A 26,844-nucleotide genomic window follows, 5' to 3' on the forward strand; every position below is an offset into this window, starting at 1 on the left:
AATAAGGATTTTCCACCTCTAGCTGTGCCAGAAACCCCCATCAGGTTTAAATATAGAAACTAATTATGACAGCAGGGGTTTTCTTATTTTTACTCTGGTAACTGAAAATGTACTGGTCTATGGAGGGAGGAGACAAACCAGGTACTCCACCATTAGTGGAGGAATGATGTGCTCTAACCCTCCCAGACTGCTGCCAGACACAGCAGAGAGTAAGCTGTTCAGGAGAGGTGGTGCTATACAATTTTTTTGTTGTGGTGGGTTGTTTCAGCCTTAGGGGCACTAATGGATGGCAGATATGTTTACACCCGCAAGATCTACTGTGAGACAGTTTTTTACTGTCTCCTGAGTTTCTATGACTCCAAACATTCTTGCATCTTTGAAAAGCACGACAATTTCTTATGCTGGTTTCAGCTGAAGTAGGTCTGGGCTGTGTTTTAATTTGAGCTGGACACAGGGTTAAAAATAGGGAGAACTTTTTGTTAGTTCTTAGCAGGGCTTTGCAGAGAATCCACTATCTAAAAACTGCTATTTAAGTGTCTGCTGGAGAGATATAAATATTCCAAGAAATATTCTGGTCAAAATATCTGTCTTTTGCATTTGCATAAATGCATTTCAGTAGTACACCCATAAATGATTGTTTCATTTAAAGGTGAAGATTTTTTTAGCCCTCATTAATTTTATAACCAAAATCATATCTTGCAGAATATAATTCTTTTTCATAAATCTATCAGATTGCATCATTGCAGCACTATTTAATTGAATGAAAGTGGTAAGAAAAATTTAACATTTTTATTACATATGAAATCACCTTAAAAATCAATCATTTAAAAAGTTGATGGCTTCACACCATTTTTCAGCCTGTTTTCAGAGCAAGCAGTGAAATGTAGCTTTCAAAAAGTATGCTATATTGTTATATTCTCTGAGAATATTAATGGTATTTTTTTCAGCCCATCTTTATTAGAAAGCTTAGCATATTTCCTCATCTTCTATAGGTCATTTCAGTATTTAATACTCTTTCCTGGAACGTAGGCAATAGACCAGCAACTACAAAATTCCCTGCAAGCCCTGTCTTCCCAAAGGACCATTTAAAAAGGTCATTTTTCTCCTCTGACTAATCTGCCAGTATTTGCAGGGAGAATTTGGTACCTTAAGTAAACCTCTTAGAAGGGATCACATTGCTGGCAATATTTCAGGCTTTCTAGAAATACTTGCTTCTTTGGATCTTAATTCTATTCAGAGTACATTTAATTTTTTTCACTGAAGCCATTCAACAGTGCCTCTTCTCTTACAAAATGTGATGTGTGTGACAAAGATAGACCCCCACAAAAGGTTATACAGCTAAATTGTTAAGAATGGTGGCTCACTCCTGCAGTTACATTTGTGACTGAGTGGATATTCGAAAGCTAAATATTCCAGGCCTTTGAACACCAAAAGAAGTCTTTGTCTTTTGCAAGAGTTACTCCTAGGATAATTTGTGTTAATTTTGATTTCTACGGTGTTAGCCCTGTTGCAGAAAAAAAGTAGATTGTACTCTCTTCTTGTGTACTCTCTTCTTATGCTCTCATTTCTCCCTCTCTGCTTTGCATGCCCTAGTTAATCTACTTGTGTGACTCATTTGGCATCATCTCAGAGTGCAAATTCTGCATAGTTTTACACACTTAAAAATACCAGTTGTCAAGGAGTGTGACCATTCAAAAGGGCAAAGAAGAACTGTAGGGCTGGGCAGCTTAGGTGCTAAAAATATAAGTGGTTGAAGTCATGCCATATTAAAGTGACAGAGCAGATCAGTTGATATAGGACTTTCAGCTGGGCACCTCTGAGAACAGCAGCTTGTCATCAATGACACAGCAATTGTTCTAGCTGTAGTAGAGAAAGAGAAAAGAGACACTCAGTGGTTAAGCTATTTGGCATGAGAAAACAGCAAGAAATATACCACAAAATACTTGAGCTGGATAAATTGTGTTTTTCTAGAAAGAGTTTTGCACTTGTTCTTTCTTGCCTGCGCCTTTACTTTTCACAAAAAATGGTGGGGGTTTTGATTATTATTTTTCTTTTTTAGTTTTGTCTGCCTCCCTTTTTCCACCTGCTATTAACAATTTTGCCTTTCTTTTCTGGCTTCTCTTTCTTTACTTATAGAAGGTTGTATGAGGTCATCCAACCCTGTCATAAACATTCTCATACTGTGGGAATAAGTGTAAGGTACCTCTAAAGGGATAAAACAAACACAGAAAAATAGAGGTTTTTACAGTCTTCTGTGAGAACATTAGCACACAAGATATCTTTGACCTAAGTTATGCTGTATTGATCTAACTTTTAGTCCACTAATTACTATTACAAGTGCTTGACCTTTAGTACATAGCCTTTGAAATCAAGTCCAATAATTCAGCTAATCTTTTTTTTATTTCTAACAAAGGCTTTGTTTCTTAAGGAATATTCAAGAGCAAGAACATCCACGGTAGAGTTATGCTGACATAACTAAAAGCGTCATAAATTCTGGTACTGTTTGTGCTGGTAATACATCTAGAAATGAAAGATTTTAGATATTTTTTTACTTTTAAGAGTTGGGGGCTTTCCCCCCCACATAATACCTCTTTCTGAAATGTTTCTCAGGATTTACACATAAAAGCCAACCCTGTAAAATATGTTGCTGTTACTCTGCAGTAACCGCAGCTGAGCAAGTAGTGATGATAATGTGGGTTAAATGACATTCCTTCTGCAGTCATGGAAACTCTGAGACTGTCTACACAGCCATACTCAATAAAGGTTATGATGGCTTAGCTCCAGTCCTAAAGTTAATGTGCATTTTAAAACTTCCCAAGAAGGTAAATTCAACCTCCTTCATTGCTCTGTGTTGGAGTCCAAAGAGAATTTCAGTGTACTTTTTGTCATTCACAGCTGTCATTGCTTAGCTCTTGAATGTGAGATTCCCTCACGACTGATGAAAGTTGTCTAGTTAAGAGTGGTCAAAGACATGGTCCTGCTGTAGAAGGAGATGAGAAGATTTTTGCAGTCTTAGTCATCTCTACTGCTTGTGATGTCTATCTGAAACCAGTGGGAAGTTTTCTGAAGGTAGTGCAGAAGCCAGCAATATGGACAGCTTAGAGTGGGACACTTGCTGTGGTGCTACCATGCTGATAATAGAAAGGACTTAAAAAATTAAAAAGGGAAAACAAAGCAGTTGAAAGGAAAAGAAAATTCAGCATTATTCCATTCTTCAAATATATTTTTCTTTAAATCATCATTTTCATGAAGTTTCATGGCTTGAATTGGTATCCCTGAAAAGGAATCTGAAACAGAGTAAGCTTTTTAATGGAGTAGACATGATAAACACAGGCCAGGTGGCCTTTTTCACATCAAATACAAGTCAAGCTTGAGCTACTCTTTGCTTAAGGTACTTAGCTCACACTTGCTCAGAATTTTACTCTCATGATTGTCATTGAAATTTTTCAAGGAAAGATCTGATTAGCAATGTTTGTGAAAAAGGAGTAATTTATCTCTTGTGTTTATGTGAAGCAGATGAGCTTTTTGCCATCCACAGTGCTGCTTAACCTTTTGGGTCATATCCCTCTTCCATATTGTGCTTAAGGGGTATTAATCTACTTCAGAATTGGCATATGGAGTACTACTTTTTTTTTTTTTTTGAAAGCTCACGCAAATTGACCAACTTACAGCAAATATTTCCCAGCTAGCATATTTTACAGATATTCTAACCTTCTGAACAAGTAACAAAAGCACTCTAAAATACTTCACTTTTTAAGCACAAAACTCCTTTGCAGTTGGCAACTCTAAAATGAACTAGCTGTCTGCAGTATTTTAACGTGCACCATATCAATCTAAGTAATTCAAAACAAATAAAAAGTTTTCAATTTGAAAATATTTTAAAATTGTTTTTGAATACACAAAACATACCCTTACCATACGCATTACCTGCAGATTTTAATCATTGTGAAAGCAAATCCAATTTTCATAGCACACTTTTCCACAGTTTTCCAAAATAGCTCTCGGCACAGTTTTCTGCTTACATGATTGTTAAGACACTCTAAGGTACTTCTAAGATACTGTAGTAAGCAGAAAAGGAGAGGTTGTGCCTTATTTCTGACTTCCTTTGGTTTTCTTTTCTTGTTTTCTTGTCTGACTTCCTCTTATTTTTCATGTCACCTTTCTAAATGCTGTGATTTTGATTTAGATTTGCAGTTTGCTAAGCTATGTTTTTTGTGTTAAATTCTTGTAAATTTTGAAAGGAACCAAACCTGTAAATACGCACCTTTTTATGATTTGCTACCTACATATAAAATCTTCCTGCTTCTCCAAAATGCTTTTATTTCATATGCATTTTTATCATCATTCAAATTAAAAGAGAACAGTTTCTACAGTCACAGCTTTTGTACTGGATTCAGTTCAACGTGCACTAACGTTGCAAAAAAGTCCTGCTGGAAAAATGGTCTGCATAAAAATTGACCAAGACACATGGGAACAAGGATCTTGTAAAAGTTTGTCGTTTCTCTACCTTTCTAGCAGTCTGTCTTCACAGCAAGATTTGATGAAGTATTTGGCTAGTATTTATTTGACAGAAGATAGTAGCAAAAGGCATATTATCCCCTCCGCTATTTGTCATTGTCTAAGCAAATTTATTCTTGTTGTGTTACATAAAGTCTACTTATGACAGCACTGTAAATATGTTCTCACAAGTTTTTCCACCCAGATGACAGATATACCTTAGGTCACTTCTACAGACTAGTTTTCATAAATGTCTTTGTACAGGTTCTGTTAGCATTTTAAAAGTGGGAATATTGCTGCAGTGGTTTAAAATACATCTCACTTTCTTTATGCTAGCTTTCTGCCAGACACAAAGCATAAATGCCTGTCTGCACTGCCAATATACCAATTCACAGTCTAGTAGTGCCACTAAAACATGATTATGCAATTCTCCAATAGATACATGGTGACAAATGCTGGGAAACACTGGGAATATAGTCCTGACCATCAGCTGCCCATAGTCATAGTCGTTTCTATGGACAGAAATGTGTCACAAGTATGCAGAGTTGTTATCTTTGCCCAGTTAATTACTTGGCCATTGCATTACATTACATTACATTACATCTACTTGGCCATCAATAATATTTGCAATGTTGTTCTCTAGTTCTTAAACAGTAGATGTTAATAGAATCTACAGCTCATTTTCTGAATGAATGGAGAATATATATGTATGGACAGTGACTAACAATATTCCAGAGAGGTGTGGAATTATTACACTGTGCAAAAGTACAATATTATCTGGAATTATTACACAGTGCACAAGTACTGTATTTTTTGTTACTCTGCATTGACAACCTTTTTTTTTTTTTAGCTATATTGCCTTTGTTTTTTCTCTTACTAAGTCTACTTTTAGCTTCCATAAGAAGGTTGTAATACCTTAATTATGGACAAAGTGTGATACAACTGCATGACTAACAACAACAGAAACAACAGAGAAAAAATACTTTTCTGTAATATTTAGGGGACAATTAGGCACTTTGAGCAAATGGTTTCATTAAAAATTTAAATATAATTACAAATTATTATAACAACACATGAGGCTTAAGTAGTTTTAAAATTGATTCCAGTTTTTCCTTGATTATTTACAACCTAGCTTCAATATGGTGCACAATGATTTCATCATCTTCCCTGAATACTATTTATTGTGAAAATCTCACCTGTCAGAATAGGCTTCTTTTGTTGCAAGTTTATGATCAAACTCTAACTTGATTTTAGTTTTCAACTTTCTTCTTTTGTATACTGCAATCAACAACTTTTTCACACTGCTAAGCAGCAAGTGTAAATTAATACTCTTCTCAAAGTTTTCCATTTCCTGTAAAATTAATTTACTTGTATTGAACTCTTTTGTAGACACAGCAGGAAAACCTATCCTTGTCATTCTGTCTCTGAAGAAAATATAGTCAAGTTCTCAAATCTGTTCTCACACCTTTACTTAAATGGGCCAACTTGTGAACAGTTCATCATCTGAGAGTTTACAACAAGTTGCAGCATTCTTATAAGCCCTTCTCAAGTTCCTCGTAGACGAATTAATTTTCTCCTTAAAAAAAAAATTAAAAATTTGCAATTAAGCAGCAGCCATGGACTCTTTCTTACTGCCATCATCTCTTGTGCACAGGCAGTTTCCCAAGACAAGGTAATCAGTTCTCTGATAAACCCAGGCTTAATTTTTTTTCTCTCCCCCAAAGAAAATTCCTGCCTAGACATATTTATTTATGCACTCTTACTCTTGTTTGGTGCAGGTGAAAAAAACCACAACTTTCCTGGAAGCAGTTCCGTGCATTCTGCAAAAGCTTGTAAGTAAGGTACCACATTAGGAAGATCTGGGCTTTTCTCCTTGATACATGTTTTTGTGGACTTTTATGCCAGCATTTACTTCCTCCTCCTTTCTCCCTTCTCCAACCATTAATGTGTTCAAATCCAAGATAGTTTATTACACTCTAATACATGTATGCTACAAAGGAATTCAAATTAAATAACCATTTACCTAGATACTACACATAAATTCCCATAACCTGAACCATTAAAGAAAAAACAGCACTTAACAAGAAAGTGACCATATCCTTCCTGCCATTCAAATAATCATCTGTTGGAATTGATATATGCCTTTAGGACAATTAACAGTACATCAAGGAACTGGATTTACTTAACATGCAATTGAAGGAAGTTTAAAAGAACATTCAGACTGGCAATGATTTAAGTCCTTCTTCTCACCCTCATTCTGTTTACTTTAAACTCTATGTCCCTGAATAATACAATAAAAAATATATTAGAGGTGGCTAATAATTGTATTTGAAAATAAAGCTTTATTGTGAAAAATGAAGTTTGCCTAAAGTCTTCATTTACTAATTTCTGAATAGATTGGATGAAAAAGAACAGAAAACCCAACAGCTTGTTTTTTCTTGATCTTTGCAGAAAACTTGGGAGTGGAGCTTTGCTTTTCCTGCCTTGCCTTGGAAGAAAGAAAACAAAAGAAACCAGAAACTTCTTTAAATCTTGACAAATTATGGAAAAGGATAGCCTTCTGCTCAAACAACATTAATGGTACCTTCTTGTGCCTCTGCCATTTGTTATAATCACTTTAAGCAGAGCTGTGTCATCTAGGAGAAATAAATAGTTTAAACCACACCAACAGAGCTTGAGATTGATCTGACAGGCTCTTCTTCAGATGGATGTTGTCAACAATAGCCATTATTTTGTACCTTTGACAATGTTATTGTTTCTTTTAGATGTTATTTTCCTATATCACTTCATTTTCTTCTCTCACTTGGCTTTTCTATCCTTCTTTCAAAAAAAAAAAAAAAAAAGAAAAAAGAAAAGAAAAATAGAGTTGGTTATAAGGCAGCTAGAAACAGAATAGGGGTACTCAGAGTCCACTTCTCTGCAGAACTAGATGTGATTTTTTTTTTTTTAATTCTGCCTTCTTTTTCCCACTCCATCTACCTGTCTGTCCCTTTGGATATTCTCAAGTATTTTAATGTAAAAGGAATAGCTGTTAAAATTTAAAACAAACACAAATAAACACAAACAAAAAACCAAAACCAAACCCTTCACACCAACAGTGTTAATCCTACAGCAGCTTTTCCTTCTATATACTTGTACAGCAATAAATAAATTAAAAAACTCCTAAGGAAATTGCAGAATGAGAGTTCTCTTAGCATAATAAAGATAATCCAGTTCTGAAGCTTTATGTCAGCGAAATTCTGCATTGATTGCCTTGTGCAGCAGAATTGAGGCCCTGCAGTGCATTAGTCAAACATCCTTCAATGATTTTCTCATCAGAATCTGTATGGGTGAGCCAATCTGCCACAGTAATATTAATACCTTTTTTCACTAGAGGGAGCCAAAATCCCTCTGTATGTAGTTGTAAGTATCATATTTCCAAGTTTTCAATCCAGTCCTTGTATTAGCATTTACTGTGTAAAAGATAAATGTGCTACTCCTGGAATATAATTGCTATGGGATGGGCATATCTGAGGCTCAGTTTTGCCAAGGCAAAACAAGGGTAGTGATTATATGGAAGTACAAGAAGTATGAGGGACAGCACAACAAAGTGCTCAACTATGGGACTCCTTCTAACACAAAGATTTTGTACCGGACCTCAGAGCTGATGAGTAGTTGTCGAACAGGATCAGCAACATTACTACAGCTTGGCTTCATGACATGTATGTTTTGTAGTAACTCAAAGACAGCATTCACCAAGCAAGCACTTGGGGGAACTACACAACTAAACATGGCTTAACCATGTTCATAAGATCACAGCTGGAGAACACAGTGCTAATTTTGAGTGTAACAAGGAGAATGCTCAAATAAGTTTTTGGCTAAAAAACCGATCTTCTCCACCATTTTGATAATATGAGAAAGATCTTTTTTTTCATATGTATCTTTGATGATTCCAGTGATATTGCAATACTGGATTTGTATATGGCAAAAGGCTTCACAAAAAGAATGAAAGAACTGTATTTGGGGACTTAAAAGTCTGGAGTTTTCTTTCAGGTTTTCTTTTTTTTCCTCTTTCCTTTTTTCCCCCCCTCCTTAATAACTTCTGAATACTATGGCCTTAAGTTGTAGAAAATCAAATGTACATTTTCTTAGCTATAAATCCTCTTTATGCCTCTAAAAAATTATAAAAGACAGTTTTGTTTCCATTTGTTATCTAGATTACTATTCTCTTTTGGTTTATATTTGGTTTTAGCTGTTTACAAAAATTTATTTACAACTAAAAACAGCTCACATCAACCCCATTGTATACACCATCACACATTGCTGTTTCTTTAGATTATTTACTGTATGAAAAAGATACAAGGAAAAAATGCTGATGCTGTTGGAAAAAGGTGACCATTAAGGTCCCTACCAACCCAAACCATTCTCTGAATCTGTGACGTTAGGAAAAAAAAGAGTTAATAATAATAAAGATAGCATCTGATCACTTGTTAATCTTGAAAACAACGTCTTAGTTTCTAATTGAGAAGGAAATCGTCATGCTGTTTTTCAGAAAAATTTTAATTGACTACATCAAAATACCTTTTACAAGAACCTTAATAGAATTATTTTCTTTTTTTTCCCAGTCAATTTCAATTTTTTTTTTTACCTAAACAAGTTTTACTTTTTATCCATCTCATTGTTTTGGAGACGGAAAACATGAAAGAGAGTAGGGGAAATAATTACCCTTTCCCAGGGAAAAGTAACTCTCATAAATTTGCGAATGTAGCAGAAGAACAGCAAAGTCATATTTTGATATCTGTATTGCACTGCATTTGTGCTTTGAACTTGCAGACATATACTTGCAAAGGCTTGATAAGATTATAGGCTTGTTTCAAGAAATCACATAAATAATTTGGACATAAAAGTGGAAATTTCTGCACATTATAGGAATTAAGGGGAGGCAACATTTTTTATTTTAAAACATCATCTAGGTCTAATCAAAAAACAAACTGAACAAAACTAAAAGATAAGAAAGTAACATTGACTCAAAACATAAAATCCTTTCAATCTTCAGATCTGGACAGTGTCAGATTGTGAATGCACATCTTGTGTCTACATATTAATGATCACTGCATCTTCAGCTCTCTGCACTAACGACTCATGATAGTCACTCCTGCCCTTTTGCTACATTAATGAATTTAAGAGCACTTACAGCAGTCTGTTAATGACACAGTTTCCTTGTCCATAATATCTCTCCAAAGCCCAACACCCTTGTCCCCTTCACCATCCACCTCTGCACTGTCCAAGTCTGGGTGCAAACATAATGCACCTGGGGATACTTTTTAAGGAAGCTCTGTCAGTGAACCCTAAAGGGGTTCAAACCTTACTTTGCATAACAGAACTGTGCTTGAAAGCCCATTATAGATCTAATAAAGCTCTCTAAGTACAGAAGGAGGAAGTAGCAGCTAAGCAAATAAAGACTGCCTAATAATAATTTGCACCATAGTAACAGAGTTATGCATTAGCATCTGTATACTTGTATTGCCCCTGATTGTGATAATTATGTTTCCTCATAGCAGCCTGTATGATGCTACACTCTGCATCTGTGACCAAAATGTTTTGGTTATTGAACTGGGCTGGCACAGTCCAGGCCCTCTCTGTTTGTCACTCTGTCCTTGCAGCAAGCAGGCCAAGGGTGAGCAAGAGCCTGGGAGAAGCAGTGGCCAAGACAGGTGACCCCAACTGAACAAATGGAAATGCCATATGCCATACAATGACATGCTCAGCATCAGATCTGAGGGTGTAGTCTTTCCAAAGTAGCCAATCCTCAGACACAAGCTGGGCACTGACATACTGTTTGGAGACAGCAAGTCACTGCCATGACAATACTTGCTCTTTTTTCTCTCTCTTGTTCATTATTTAACTGTTCTTATTTCAACATGTAATTTTTTCTTAAAACAAAAAGCAAGAAGTATCTCTTTAATCATTGTGCCTATTCAGTCCATGGATCACCTTGCAGAATTTTCATACAAGAGGAAGACGAATGTGGGGGGTTGATGTAGAAAATGTATTTACTCTTTAGGTCAAATTTGTATGTAGCCTCCTCACATTTTCTTGGCATGAATAAATTAATTATACAGAAAATAATTTTCCCCATCTTTTATTCTATTAAAATGAAAATAAAATTTTTGACTAACAAATTCAGTTTTGGTAAGAGTAGCAGCAATTTTGTGGGTCTTTATACTTCAGTAAAAGAATGAGTTGAAGTTTTGACTCCTTATTTTAGAGATTTTAGCGAATAGTATCATAGAATCACATAATATGCTTACTTGGAAGGGACCTATCATTGATCATTGAGTCCAACTCCGGGGCCTGCGCAGGACATCCCAAGAATCACACTATGGGCCTGAGAGCATTGTCCAAACACTTCTTGAACTATTTCAGGCTCTGTGTTGTGATGATTCCCCTGGGGATCTTGCTCCACTGCCCAACCATCCTGTGGGTTAAAAACATTTTCCTGATATCCAGCCAGAACCTTCCGTGACCCAACTTCATGCCATTACTCGAGTCCTCTCACCACGGAGAAGAGATCAGTGTCTGTTCCTCCTCTTTGCCTCACAAGGAAGTTGTAAACTCTGATGAGGTGTCTCCTCAGTCAGATCAAGTGACCTTAGCTGTAGGGCTTCCTCTCCAGACCCTTCATCATCCTCATGACCCTCCTTTGGATGCTCTCAAATAGTTCCATGTCTTTCTTATACTGCGGTGCCCAAAACTACCCCCAGTGCTCAAGGTGAGGCTGCCCTACTGCAGAGCAGAGTGGGACAATCCCCTCCCTTGTGCAGCTGGCAATGCTGGGGCAGGCTATGGTTGGCTGTTTGGGCTGCCAAGACACTGCTGACTCATATTCAAATTGCCTTCAACAAAGAACCCCATGTCCCTTTCCAAGGCACTACTGTCCAGCACATCATTCCCCAGTGTATACACACAGCCATGGTTGCCCTGGCCCAGCATCTGTCCTTGTTAAACTTCATAATATTGGTGACTGCCTAATCCTCTAGTTTTCAAGAATACCTTTTTTATAAGATTTTCTTACCGGGTTACTACTATTGGTAACTATATGTTTCTCCATAAGTAACACCTTTCACTATCACTGATTTAAAATTTATGACGCAAAAACCAGTGACATATCTTACATTCTATTAGAATGATTGATATCTGCTTCTAACAAAATCCTTTTTTCCACACAGGTTTATGTAACAACTCATGTTTCAAAATATTATAATGAAACTCCCTCCCTTACTTCAGACCTTGTAAAGAACATTAAGCATACTGAGATTCTCTACAGATAATTAATGTTTAATTTTTGTACGGTCCTAATGCATTTTATCATTCTTCACTATAATCAATTCACCCTGCTTAAGCAGTAATTTGCCAGAGCTGTTCATTCAATCAACAAAGAGCATGACAACACTCTGAAGGATAGAGTTAGTAAAATACTTATGCCAAAATTGACTCACCATTATGTTCTCAGTGACAAGAGATCTGCATTTTTTAAAAATCAAATAATTTTCCAGTTAGTGATCCGACTAGACATTTCTTTGTCCTTTTCTAGTATCCATGTTGTTGTATTAGATATCAAAAAGATCAGCAATGAGAGATGAAAGATAAAGGTCTCAATTTTTAGTTTAGTCATTTTGCTTTAATATTTCTCAGTTATCTGTAGACTTCATCCTTCTAGAAAGCAGTAAGATCTTCCAGTTTTTGAGTTAATCTTAAGTTACCCTTAACAATCTAGGAAAAAAACCAACCCCAAAACAATAAACACAGTAAAATCTAAAGACAAGTCAACAGCAGTGGTTTGGAACTAGTGGACCCACATACCAGTTTAATAAATACCTCGTGCAGAATATCATCATGTGAGTTATTACAGCTCAACTATGACTACTCCAGGACTATCAGTTCTGATCAAAGAAATACAAAGATATGTAAATCTAGCTAAACTTAAAAACTATACTGAAGATTCAATTGAATAATTCTGTTGGGTCTAGCTGGAATTTTCATTGATGCTCCTTCTATTGCACACTATCAAATTGTACCAAATTTCACCAAGTTCCAGAATATAAACACAAAAACATATTAGATAATGGGTTTTCTTAATATAGTCTGAATTAAAGTTCAAGTGCCAGTGTATCTTGCACTGTAACTCATCAATGTTAAAACACAGATGTAAAAATTATTACAAAAACCATTCCCATTATTATTATTATGAATTATAAACTAAAATAGGGCAGATACTTTACTAGTATAAACAGTTCCAACATTACAGAACTAGATCAGTTTAATAATGAATAAAAGTTACACTGTCATTGGAGAATATCCACAATTCTAGTTTTTACAAATGCTGATTGTTCCACTTACAGTTTTCCAGAGCTTGTTTCATAACAAAATTGTTAATAATGTGGGGGATTTCCCCCTGAATTTTAGTATGTGTTATGAAAAACTACTATTTCAGACAAATTAAAATTACTAATACTACTAAAACAGCTACTACCAATTGTAAACTGACTGTGAAAGGCTGTAGTTACATACTTGGAAAAAAACAGTTTAAAAACACAGAGAAACTACTTACATTAAATTAGTTCCCAAGTAGAATTTCCAATGAAGAACAGGTTACTTCAAGAAGTAAAAGACATTTCTTAATAAAATAAAATTTACTGTACTAAAGAATATTTCATTTCAAAAATCACTAATGTTTACTTATGCAAGGAATTCACACGAACTACCTCTCAGTTTTCAGGCACACACAAGTACTAGAAGGTACTGAATACATACTTTTGCAAAACAGCTACACAATAATCCAGAATTTCTAAGTGAAGAGCTACTACTCTTAATTTACCAACAGCTTCCCAAAGTGGAACAGCTGTGCAGCATATTTAATTTTTATTTTCTTATTGCTAGGTAATGTTGGCCACCATAATAATTCAATTTTCTTCTTAAGAATGACCAACAGCATAGTACAAACCTTAGAACTCAATATAATTTATAGTACAAAGAAACCATGATACAGCTATTGGAACCACCTGGATGGAGGCAACTTAACTTGGAAATGAAACTTCAAGAAGTCATGACCACATACTTACTTAGCACTTACACATAAGCATAAAACAGGCAATTCCCTAAGATTTTAAATTACAGCACTGCTTTTCTCAACATGTCACAGAATGTTGACAATTCTTTTCAATTCAATTATTTAACATGATCCTCAATGACATGAAAGTAATCATCTCTGTTTCTTACACAAATACACACTCCAGCTGAAAGCTGAAGTCTTTTAAGTTTCAGTTTGCTCATTATTTTATACCATATTACCTCAACACTTTAACCATAGGCTGCAGTATTCACTAGCTGTCTTGTTTTCCTTCCATGTGCTGACTTTGACTAATTGAATTTTCTTGGAAGAAAAACCTCTTGGAATTTCCTTCTTTACCCAAAATGAAGTTAAAATCTGATTTCAGAATGAAAAAGATTAAATCTTACAAGAAAAATCTACCAGAACTTAGATCCAACAGTAGAATTACTAGGTTCCCACACAAGAAAAATGCATGTGCAAATTCTACTACTGGGTCAGAGACAAAAAAATTAAACCAATGTTTTAAGTGACAGAGGAGAAGCCAAACAATGGATTTAGTACCTTTTCTGATTACTTTTAACCCTTCCTTAAGTATCCTTTGCTCCTCTGCTGGCTGATTCCCAAGGTTACATTCTTGTAATGAAGAAACTACACAATCTGCTGTTTCCTTTTTGGTAGAGATATGCTTCGTAAATACAAAGGGCAAAACACTATTAAAATGATCATTTGCAAACAACTTTCCCAATCTTCCATTTTGGATAATACAATTACTTCCAAGTCCCAGATCCCTTAAAGATATTAAATACTCAGTGTGTATTGAAGGAAGCAACACCTATTCATATTATAATCCAGGTTTTTTCTACCAAAGATAGAGACATACATATTGTCACTCTCATTTACAAGCTGTACATGGACCCCTAAGGTTGGTTTTGAAGGGCTGATTTTTAAAAATACTTAAAATACAAACAAGCAAATAAAACCTTCAAAACCACAGCACTGCAACAGCAAATATTTCTTAGCTAGTAGAAGAATGACTTTAAGACACAGTTATTTAGGGGCAAACTGAAGAAATTCTTTGTTACAAAACCATACCTTAATTTTTCAACAGAAGAAATAATGTCTTGGAATTTAAAGAAACTTTTTTCAGGTTTGACTTACTTCATGATTGTGACAGTAAAGAAAAAGTTTTAAAATAGACATTATTTTAAAAATCAGTATGAGAAATCCTCAATTGCATTATTTGAAGGGTATATTTCTATTGTCCATTTATCAAGTGTAATCCATTCCTTTATTTAGGAAAATTTTGCTTAATTGCCAGAACTGTCTCACACAGCTCTGTGATCTCAAGCAATTCACAATTACTATTTCTCTTCCAACTTTCATAAATGAAGCTCTGAATTTTTTCATAGCAATAGCATGCACCAAAGCACCCTGCACCAAAGGCATTCTATATCTTGAAGCACCCTTTCTCACTAGTCTTTGCATTTCTCTTATTTTTGGAGCTCAGGAATAAAATTTAGTAATGTACAGCTGAAGTAAGTAGCTTTCTTATGACTTTGACTATGTACTTCCTTAATGTCAGCATAGATTTTAAATTATTCATCAAACTGATGAACCATATGAAAAAAAAATAAAGATAGCTCTCATTTCTATTCTACGCTCCCTTCCTATTTAAAATTATGAAAATGTTTTCCTGTCTGGTATTCTTAGCAAAGTTAAAAGTACTATTAGACTTGTCTTTCCAGGACTTTTAAAACAGAAATTGCCATTTTATCTTGATCTAGGACTTCTTCTTTCTTTAATTAAAACTCAGAACTTTGTCTATTTCAAATTCAGTAATTGAGTTTAGTTTTTCTTTAAGTTTTGACATTGAAAAGAATGAGGGAGGGGAAAGCAGAGTCTCTGTATTTTAAGTCTGTTTATAGAAAGATGTGGTAGAAATTCTGGCATATGAAAGTATCTTCGATCAACAACAAAAAATGAAAGCACCATTTTGTGTGACCAATAAAATCGAGGTGGTAATTTAATTTGAACATTTTTATTAAGTTTGCAATACTAGCAAGAATCATCATGATTCCATGGACTGATCAGGAAAACTATCTAACTGACCACTAGAGATTTATTTGAAATGAAGACACCTGGTACGGTTCATTGATTTGGTCATATTATTGTATTCCTCATGCCTTCGATGAAAAAAAAACCCAATCCAAGTTACATCAGTAGTGAAGTTTTGGGGGTTGGGAGTTTTTTTTCTTTTTTAAGTGAATATTCTAAAAACAGATGTATTTTTGCGGTAGGATTTCTAATTTATGTATCTGGAGATGCACTTCAAACTAAAAACTTAAATTAAGAATCTGCAGATATACTTGCCTTGGTTTGAAAAGTCTTGGTTGAAAAGGTGTTTGCTAAGGAAGGCAGGAGCCTCCACTGAAATGGAAAATGTAAATCCCCTCCCTCCAAACTGTTATAATTTTGAAATTAAGGGGGCTCTCAGGAAAATATATGGGAGCAGGAATAACAGTTTTTATTAGGGAAGAAAATATTTTAAAAAACCCCAAAACAACAACAACAAAAAAGAACCAAACAAAAACTGAAACAAATGTAGTAATACAAAACAACACAGACAGAGTCAGAATACAATCTGACACCCTGTAGGTCAGGGTGTTGGTAACAGTTCAGTTGAAATGGTGGCTGCAGTCATCCTGGAATGACTGATGTTGTTCTGTTGAAGCAGTTGATCCTGTAGAACGGTGTAGTCTTCCTCTGAAAATCCAGTGGTGATATAGATGGGCCTGGTCTTCCTCTGGGAATCCAGTGGAAAAAGCTCCCTGTGGTCTTCCAAACCTCTGATTATATCCAGGAAGGAATGCCTGGCTTCTCCTTCTGGGCAGAGCTTCTCACAATGGCATGATGTAATTTTATCAGTCATGCAGTGAGACTCAATGCCTCATTAACAAAAGGTATCTCCCTGGAGGGAGGACTGGTTGTGGAAGAGATAAAGAAAACTTCCCAATTAACAGAAGGTAACTGCTCCACAGATAGGAATAGAATACACACACCCATTTCCAACCTAAGACACAGTCAGTTGACACTTTCTGAATTTTAAGTTGTTGGTTTCTTTAAATGACTAAGAGCCTCTTAAAAGACAATCCTGTTGCAGTTCGAATTTATTTTATTGATTTCTTGTTAAGTGGTTCATCCTGTAGTACCCCCATGTTCTCCCTGAGTTGGTTTACCTTGGGTTTTACTCTCCCTCAAAGCTGTCCCTCAGGCCATTCCCCACCTCTTGTTCCAGCTCTTTCCCTGCCTGTCAAAGCAACACAGCCCTTGATTCCTGAACTTTCTCTGCCACTTAAACCTGGGGCCAGTCCCTGTTTGCAACACCCCTTTGGAATTCCCCTACTCCTCAAAGCCTCATTGGCCCATGTGACCCATCCTCCTCCCCACTCCTACCCCAAATGGTCCAGGATACTTTATGTAATCTCCTCACTCCTCCCCTGAGGATTCCCTATTGGTAAACTGTTTGTGTCCACCCCCTGACTTGTGTGCGTACAAAACCCCTTGCACAATACAGCTAGGGGCTTTTTGTCCTGCTCCCTTCACCTGGAATAAACTGTTCCTTGTGGAACCTCAAGACAGAGAGCCTCCTCCTTTGTCTTCTGCCTGGTCCCTGTTGTGGTTTGTGTCTGGCATGTTAGAGCAAGTGGCTCTAAAAGTTCTGCCTCTGGTAAATCCCCATACCAAGGCAGTTCCCCACTCCTGGCATGGCGCCGGAGTTCTAAGAGCTAGCCCAGGTTCCAGCAGTCACTTCGCAGTCCCACATTCAAATTATATGATACTTTGCTTTACCAAGTATGTTTGGTATCCATATCACTGAATGTTCTCAATTTAGAAACACAGAATGGCCAAATACAGTCCTGCCAAGTATTAATTTTCTGTGATGCTTTTCTTTAACCAACAATATTATTGCATTTTCCTGCTTCATAATAATTTACTAAGTTGATGAAATGTCTCTGAATTACAGCAGTGCTTGTACTTTCTCAACCTAAGAGGCCATACCATTGAAAATTTAACAAGAGGTCCTGTTATTCCACATGTGTAATTTGAAAAGTCTAGGATCTAAATATGTCAGTATCCCAACACATAAGTTCACTTACGTTATCTTGAATATCATGTTAAAAGCAAGCATGTGTTCAGCCTTACAGTAGGAGAGGCACAACTTGTATTTGCAGTCAGCTCCATAACTCCTGTCTTCTGCTGCTACAAGACCTTTTGCATTTTATATATATAAATGCAAGCATACAACAACACAACTTCCTGCAATGCAATACAGTGTTCTTACTTCCAGTCATCATATCCCTTAGTCTTGCCACACAACTATCAATTTGTAAGGACTTCCTCAGGAAAGAGAGAAGCATCTCAGCAAATTGCTTTGTCAGAGTGATGAAAAGAAAGAGAAAATTGTTAAATCTCTTCTGCATAACTCACGTCTTTGTGAAAGCATAATTCATGGCCCTCCATGGGACAAAGACTAGTTTTGAATTCTGTCTCCCAACCTGTACTTGGAAGAATTATCCAGTTCCAGCACAAATACCGCACACTTCCTATGAGGCTCAGGAATGCTCGGATGCATACCCAGCTAATGTCAGCCACCAGAAAAAACTTCTTACTCTCAGAATTATGGAGTACCAGCTCTCAAGGCAACTAAGCAGCTCAAGTGGAGGTAAAACACAAAATCATTTGGAGATTCTGGAAATCTCATTATGGTGAAAGTGACTTGGTATCTTACTGCATTGGGTCTACAATGCAAGATTATGATCATTGCAGTGGACTGTAAGGACAGCCTCTCTGAGGAGCAGCCAGCTCCAATGGACACAAGGCAGAGCTGAGCTCTGCAGTCAAAGTGGTAGCACATCTCAGAAAACTTATTTAAGAAATGGTAAAAAAGGCAGCACAGCAGTTGAGAGAGAGGCATGAGAAATATGTGAAACCAAGACCAGAGAATGATGGGACAAGGTGCTCCAGGCACTTGTCAAGCCATTTCCCTACAGCCCATGCTGGGCTAAATTTATCTTGATAGAACTGGGAGCCATGTACAATCTATGTTGAAGCAGTTTCTGAAGGACTGTATCCCACAGAAAGGACCCACCCGGGAGTACTGGAAGAGTGTGATAAGGAAAAAGGGGCAGAGAGGAACTGCTATGGGTTGATCCCAGCAGCCATTTCCTGTGTCCTGGCTCCACTCAGGGAGAAGAATCAGGATTGAATGACTGAAATTGAGCCTGAGAAAAAGAAGGAGGATGAAGGGAAGGCAGTATAGATATTTTGTATTTGTTTCCCACCATCCAGCTCTATTTTAATTGGCAATAATTAAATTGTTTCTCCCATGTCCAGTCTGTTTCACCTGTGATGTAACTTAGTAGGTTTTCTCTCTGTATTTGCCTTGACCCATGAATTTAGTCTATATTTCTCCCCATCCTGCTGATGTTCAGGAATGAGAAAGCAGCTCTGTGGGTGTCTAGCAGGCAGCCAAAGTCAACCCACCACATGTAGTGCAATTTGTCACAAAGAAGAAATGGAAAAGTCAGATAAAAGGATTTGGTTTCATTGACAGACAAGCTATAAGGACAAAAATAACCCGCTCACTTAAAATTACAGACTGTAGCAGAAACAAAAAAGAACATGTTAAAACTCACATTTCTTATTACTCATTACATGTTCTAAGGAAGTCTATTACAGCATCTAACTTTACAGTTCACAACTGCCAAGAACTCACAGAACTTCATCTTTTTTGCTTCTGTTCCCACACACAGCTTCATATTTTCTAGCACGTGATATAAATCCTCTTATACTTCCTTGCCCGTAGGATTGGACAGTGTAGTCTTACATGCTCGTCTGACAGCAAAGGCATTTCCCTTACATTTCTTTAAGTTTTAGGGTTGACTTAGCTCTCTTCTGCCTCAAGTAACAAATCCCTGTCTCTAAGGTGTTTCTTCCTACTAAACTGAGTTCTCAGCTCTACTTCTAAGTGGAATCATTAATTTCTATAATCTTTTTGAAGAATTAAGGCTTTGTATCAATAATTTCAGACAGAATTTTTATCCAATCTTGTTGGTAAGACCTGGAGACAGAGATCTATATTTTAATACATTAATGATTTGTCTTAGACAAGACCTCAGAAATCGGAGGTCCCATTGCCCTTCTTTTATTTACATTAGCAGTAAATGAATTATGTAATTAGTTTAAAAATCAATCTGAGAAAATAGATACAGAGACACTGTTATGAGTTCAGTGTCTTGCTGTAAAGTACATGCAGTTAACACTTTGTAGCCATTTTTTCTTCCAGTGCTATTGTATCCTTTTATTTCTTACTTACTGCCTCTTGCAGTAAGTAAGAAATAAAAGGATACAATTGAGGATTAAATTCTGAATGACAGTACAAACTCTTTGAAGGAATAAATATATTCTGCATTTTTGCAACTCTTCTCCACTTCAAAATCACTGCTTTCGATCACTCTCTCTATCAAAGAATTGGTTGTTGTAAACAGCAATATAGTACAGGTCTTCTCCAAACAGCCCTTCATATTTTATATGTTATATAGTTAAGTACAGAAGCATGATTCTTCTTTCAGACAGTGCTCCTGCTTATCCTCCATTTAGTAACTAGAATAAACTGGCCACATATGATTTCTTCAAATTCTTTAATCTATTTTTCCTAACAGCATTAGGATTAAGTAACAAATCTTAGCTTTGAGCTGAATTCTGCACATTCTAATAGCTCTTCTCAGAGAGAGACTCAGACACTGAAAACTGTTACTCTGTATAAACTTATTTATACCTAGAAGTACTGAAGTACCAAAAGACTACTCATTAGTATTACTTCCAACATGACCTAGCCATTATACTGCCACAATTCAGAAGGAAAAAACCAGTCTGATAGAACTTGCACCAAGTGTAACGTAATACATTTTTTCAGTTGGTCCAGTAAGAGAATTGCATTACTCCAGTACAAAGGGCATAATTTTCAAGGTTTTGGTGAAATGTAACCAATATACTAGTATAAAATATGTTGGTTTGCTAGAACTGATGCCTGAGAGTGGCCTTCCTGTAGCAGAGAGGAAGCTCTGAACATGTGGATTTGTAAACACTTGTATGTAGGCTCTGTATGATTGGAATGTGAGCAGGGGATTCTCATGACTGAAGTAGGCATGCAAATAAAATTTCCAGGTGTAAATACGGTGTTATATATAGTACCATATAGTTATGCTACTTTATGCTTCTTAACTTGTAGTAAATTAGAAAAACTAACGCTACAATGACACATTACAAAGAATTGGCATTTTATGCATAAGGCTATATAACAATGCTTATCAAATTAAAAACAGGTTCCTGCTAACACATGGTCACAGAGGAGGGCCTGCAGCACAACAAGTGCCTTATGATGGGAACTCATTAAGCAAGGGTGCATATTCCATCAGACCTGCCCAGTATAATTTTTGCTGTGACATTCTACCTGCCAAGTGTACCTGATCAATGCTCTACAAACCAGGCCTGCTGGCCAGCCATGTGAATTTGGGAAGACAAATCATAAATGAGACCTCTAGAAGTTTATGGTACACCACCAAGCAAACAAGGAAAGTACACCACAAGCAAACAAGAAAGATGCCAGATGAACAAGACCTGGATAGTATAACTGTTGTAAACCCTGAAAAAGGCAGTCTGCACTAGAAATGGTATAACAGTTCTCTAAAGGAGAGTTATGGCATATTAAACCTACCAACATTAACCTGACATATTTTGATTGTTTAGGTTAATATCTAAGAAGAGAAAGAAAAATATATTTTACACTCATTTTTTACTTTTGTTAGCTAAACATTGAGAAGGAAACAGTAATAGACATAACGCTTATTTGACACCTAAGGTCTACACCCTGCAGATGCTTTTGGAGAGAATTAATGCTTTCAACAAATCTCTGTTAACTTAGACCAAACAAAACAGTATTTTGAAGAAAAGTGTGAACTTTTCTCAGTTGTCCTGATGCGTATTAACTTTAAAGACTCAATTATAACCATACTCATGTCCTTGTTTATATTACTCATTTCAGCTTTCAGCAAGATATTCAGTCAGTGTAGAGATACAGTGTTTCTGTAGAGGTCCAGTTGTGTACAGATACAATGTTCAGACAAGGTAGCAATCTGTAAAAACTTTAGTTGATTTCAATGTGCCGTTTTAAGTGAAGCCTTAGTCATGCTTGTCCAGCGACCAGTTTGTTGTTCAATTTAATTAAATTCATATAGTTAAGAAATTTTATGCATACATTTGTACCAGCCACAGGTGTTATTTTTAACTTAAAAATAATTTAAATTATGTACTGACATTTTTTTTAGGAATCACATAAATAATGTAAGAAATTTATAATTAAATAATGAAAAAAACCTGTATGGTTCGTTGGTCAAACTTAACCAATGTATCTAAACTACTCACTCTTTCTTTTTTCTTTCACAATTCCAGTTTCTGTGCACTGCAGTTAACAAATCTACCTGCACTTTAAGTACTGGCAGATAATTGACATTTAAATCTAACAAGACTTTGCACCTTACATAAAATTATTTTGGAATAACCACTTCTGATCAACCATTTGTGAAGACCTAAGCAAGTCGCAGATCTAAACTAAACTGATTTCTGACAAGAGTAATCTGAAAGTGGCCCACAGACTAAACTGATAAAAAATTCACTAGCTTTCCCCCCCTGGACCTCAATGCACAGAATCAATTTATTTTTTCTTTCAACTAATTCTATAAAATAACTTGGTTTTTTTTGTCCCTGTTGTTTTCCTCTAAATCTTATCTCTCTAGTCTTTAGCATTTTGCAGCTGGCTGGTTTGTTGGGCCCAAGTGAGGAGAGGATTCTGGGGATGGTAAAAACAAAAGGGGTGTGAGAGATAAAGGCGGCAAGAAAGAAGGCAAGTCACAGGATAATGACTGTGTTACTTACATAAATTGCTATTGACAGCTTCTTAGTAGAAGAGAGAATGTAAGATTAAATGGAATAAGAGTAGGGATACAAAATGAATGAAAAAGAAGAAAACTAGACTATACCTGCTGCATTTAACAGCTACTCAAGAGAAAGAAAATCTTTGCTACGAAATTATATCTCAAGTTGTGGTCTTTGAGCTTTTCAGGACATGTTTTATAACTACCTGAAGGGTAGAAGCAAAAGAATCAAAGTACTAAGTGTGGTAAAGGAGTTGTTTAGAAAGAGAACAAAAAGCAAAGAAACCAGAATATAATGTAGTGCATAATTAAATCTTAGGCTACTTCTTGCATCTATCTTGCCTCACTGCAAGATACTGTATTGAAGGCTTTAGTACTTTAAAAAGGAAAAGCTTCTTTATCCAGAACTTCTAAATGTTAAGAATAGAACAGTGCTAAGTCTTTTCTTAATCATAAGTTACTGTGATAAACATGAAGCCCTACCAGTGTAAGAAAGATAAATAACCTGAAACATAGACATTGAAAGGGATTCTGTTCATTGCATAACAGTGCAGCTATCTTGTACAGCTATCTTGTCTATAAGAAAAATCCAACTCAGAGTGGAGTGACTGCTTAGGCACAATAAATTTTCTCACTCACACCCTGGTGAGGTGCCAGAAACTTGCAATACAGCTTCACAAAGAAAGAGTTATTTATTTTATATTTAAATATAATTTTTCCACAGGTGGTAGCTTTCTGTAATGACAAAAAGCGTTGTCCATCTGTCCTTAAAATGTTGTGCATTATGTGTACTTCTTTCTTGATGCAGACTGAAAGCTGTACATACCAGTAGTCAGTTTTACTTACACTATAAAATGCTGCTAAGATAAGAATGTCATCTATACTTTACTGTGACCTCTGGGAAAGAAGAAATTGGTTAAAGATGCAACATGAATAAGTTCTGATGTGAAAGAAGAGTCCTTCTCTCACATGAAAGTGGAGAAACATCTCCAAACAATGTTTTGGCAATTTTTAAGCACTCTAAGTAACAACTACTGCTACTATCACACTGCACAGGGATCACTGCATGTGCAGCTGCATGGTGACCTAGTTCAGACAGTTAAGTGGCTAGTTTTTGGCTCTCCTAGCAGATGAGGTTGGTATCACAGCAGTTCTAACTCTGGTTATTTAAACCATTGTGAAAACATACCTTCAAAAGGGATTTCCAAGGCTGAGAGCTGAGAAACTCTACTAAACAAATCTAGGTAAAGAAAACTGAAAAAGCCAAGAAGATTAGTAAGTAAAATACAACCAAACATGTAGGTGTGCTAGTTTTGGCTGGGATAAAATTAGTTTTCTTCAAAATAGCTGGGATGGGGCTATGTTTTGGTTTTGTGCTGGAAACAGTGTTGATAAAACAAGTATGTTTTAATTATTGCTGATCAGGGCTTATGCAGAGTCAGTGCTTTTCTTGCTCCTTATCCCATCCCACTGGTGAGGAAGCTGGAGGTGCACGAGGAGTGGAAGCCAGGATAGTTTAGCCAAATGACCATGGGGATGTTTCAGACCATATGGCATTATGCTCAGTATATAAAACTGAGGAAAGAGAAGGATGGTGGGATAGGTGATAGGGCATTGCTCCCCTAGGGATGGCTGAACAACCACCTGCTTGTGGGAAGAGGTTAGGTATTTTTTTTTAAATTTACCTTAATTTAAAAGTTATTTTCATTTTGACACTCGTCAGTTTAAACTTGAGTCCATTCTCTTTGCAGCACTCTTAACTATCCCAAAATATTCTCCATTAAGATGACTTAGGCAAAGTTCAGTGCTTCAGTAAGGAACATAGTATAAGTATTCCCTTGTTGTAAACTTTCAAGCTGTTTTCTTGTCCAAGCAATTCCTAAATGCATCTTTCTTAACTCCAGAGGGAAAATTTTTTTCTCTGACATCCATCACTGTGATTTTGTGGTAATCTCCTATACAGTGCTTGAGAACTGAGCCAGTGTATATGCCTTATCTGGCCTCTGCAACTCCTCAGACAGGGAATTGTCGAGCGTGACAGCCAACATCACGTTATGCTTGGTGCACTGAAGGTTCATTGGTAGGCTCCAGGAAACCTAACCAACTCAGCTGCAGGGTGGTGTGTATATCAGCTGTCCCACACATCACTGAGCACCAAGGCAGCCAGAATTGCTCACCCTGGAAGAGTAACCATGAATTAAGGTCTCCATTTTACTGACTGTGGCTCACATCTGGGTCCTGGCCAACACAATTCTTCAAGCCTGAATTCATTTGGCACCTGTGACTATCTCCCTCTCATATACCCACAGGGTGAGTAGCTTCCTTCAAGATCTCCTTTACTGATGACGGAACTGTTTTCCTGCTGATCTCTTTCACCCTTTTGCAGAGTGTTCAAAGGTCTGGTGCCAGATGTCAGTCACTAATGTCCCCTCAATAGTCTTACAGAGTGACAGAGCCTTACAGCGCAGGTGTTCTTTCACGGGGAAAAAGGCAGGTAAGCTGCTTCCACTTTCCAGAGCCATGTTGTGTTGTTTACAGCACACTCTCATTTAGCTGATACTTTCCTTTGCCACTCTGAGAACATTTGGACACACAAAATACTTTTTTGCTTGTGTGTTGTTTTTCTTGGGGCTGGGTTGTTCGGGTTTTTCCAATAACGAGCATGCGTCTCGTCAAACCATGCTGATCACTGGCAAGGAGTGGGCGTAGATATTTGGATCCAAGGAGGAAGGCCAGCTTCCTGCCAGGGACAGTCCAAATCCCCTTAAGCACGCTTTAGCACCGCTTGTGACCTCGTGAAGTGAGAAACGCGGTTGCGTTTGTCGTCGGGCCGTGATTTTACACTGAAAACCGCAAACAAAACCCCTGCGCCGCGCAGCGCCGTTCAGGCGGCCCACTTCGGGCTGCGGCTGCGGCGCTCAGGTCATAGAGCTCCTCGGGCAGTGCCCCGCGCCCGTACACTGGGATTGGAGTATTCCCAGCTCTAGGCAGAAGGGAGGTAACGGCGGATGGCGGGCGGGAGACCACCGGCTCCCAAAGCGACCGCACAAATTCCGCCGTGGCCTGCAAGGCCCGGCGGCGGGACTACTGCTCACAGCCCCCGCCCGAGGCTCCTCCTCCCACTGCCGGTCGGTCCCAGGGCGCAGGGCTGACATCACGCCCGGGGTTTCCATCCGACCGCGGGAGGGGGAGGCTGAACGGAGCGGCGGTGTGATGGCGGCGGTCGCCAGGACTTAGGAGTCGGCGGCGGAGCGGAGCTGCGCCCATCCCGGTTCTCCCTGCGCCCCTCCCAGAGTGGTCCTGACCCATTGTTCGAGCGACAGAGCGAGTGAGCCCGCGGCGTGGGCAGCGCGGAGCCGGCAAGAGGAGCGGCGGCCGCCCAGGCCCGGCCGCGGGAGCCGCCCGCGACCTGGGGCTGTGGTACGAGCGGCAGTACGCCCCGCAGGGCGCATCGAGGCTTCGGGCCTTAGGGGTCCCGGGGAGTGTTGGGCCGGCCGGGTCCCAAGCACCCCAGGTAGGCAAAGGCCGCCATGGCTCCCTTCGCCGGCCGGGAAATGTGCAGCTGCGGGAGATGAAAGCTAGAGGGGGGCGGGCGGTGTGGAGGAAATGCGGCCCTGCTGCCGGTCTCGAGCGGGGGTCCATGGCCGGCGCCGGGCTGCCTCCCCGGGCCCTCTGCCTGTTCTCCGCCGAGAGAGGGAGGGATTCTCCGGGACCGAGGTGGCCGGTGTGGTCGACCTGCTCCCGCGCGCTCCTGCGGGGGGAGCCAGTGCGGAGCCGCCCGGGCGGCCCAAGAGCGGCTCCGCTCCGGGCCGTGGGGGGCGCCGGGGGAAGCAATCGTGCAGGGCGGCGGCGGTGGCCTTGGAAGTGCTGCCAGAGAGCGGCGCCGTGCAGGCCGCGCCGATTGCGGTGCGAGCGGGAGGCGCTGCCCTCGCTCCCTGTGGGCGGGCAGCGAGAGAGTGGCGCGGGCGGTAGAGGATGAGAGTCGAGATCGCATCGGCCCGGAGCGGAGAGCGGGCGGCGGGGACAAAGTTTTGCCGACGCCCGCGATGTTTACCTGGATGCCTAAGGCGCGGCAGTTCGTGCCGTCGCGGGATTGCCCGGCGCCCCTCTACTTCTACGCGGGATCCCCAGTCGCGCTTCGCGGGCCCGCTGTGGCTGCGGGGCTCCTTCCGATCGCGCTGCCGTTCCTCATCGCCATTGTTCGCGGTCCGAAGCGGCCCGGAGGTGTGAGCGCAGGGCAGCGCCCGCCCCAGAGCGAGAGTT

The 26,844-nt window shown here is 38.5% G+C and overlaps 1 protein-coding gene and 1 long non-coding RNA gene across 6 annotated transcripts in view; one reads left to right on the forward strand and one right to left on the reverse strand.

The window, feature by feature from the left end:
• Positions 1 to 221: 221 nt before the first annotated feature.
• Positions 222 to 25,598, reverse strand: LOC135291479 (uncharacterized). 4 transcript variants are annotated; one of them, XR_010354268.1, is made up of 4 exons: positions 10,788 to 25,598; positions 7,236 to 7,314; positions 7,082 to 7,133; positions 6,377 to 6,985 (listed from the first exon to the last, which is right to left on the reverse strand). It is a non-coding gene; the product is annotated as an uncharacterized LOC135291479 (long non-coding RNA). The 4 variants fall into 4 exon arrangements; XR_010354267.1 differs by having other exon boundaries at positions 9,846 to 25,598; XR_010354265.1 differs by having other exon boundaries at positions 9,671 to 25,598.
• Positions 25,599 to 25,791: 193 nt separating this feature from the next.
• CHD1 (chromodomain helicase DNA binding protein 1) overlaps positions 25,792 to 26,844 on the forward strand; it is a 54,324-nt gene continuing 53,271 nt past the window's right edge. For both annotated transcript variants that reach the window (XM_064405709.1, XM_064405710.1), the window contains exon 1: positions 25,792 to 26,095. The gene's annotated coding sequence lies outside the window, so the exon portion shown is untranslated. The remainder of the gene's footprint in view (positions 26,096 to 26,844) is intronic.

The sequence above is a fragment of the Passer domesticus genome, chromosome Z, assembly GCF_036417665.1.
Source record: "Passer domesticus isolate bPasDom1 chromosome Z, bPasDom1.hap1, whole genome shotgun sequence".
Lineage (NCBI taxonomy): Eukaryota > Metazoa > Chordata > Aves > Passeriformes > Passeridae > Passer > Passer domesticus.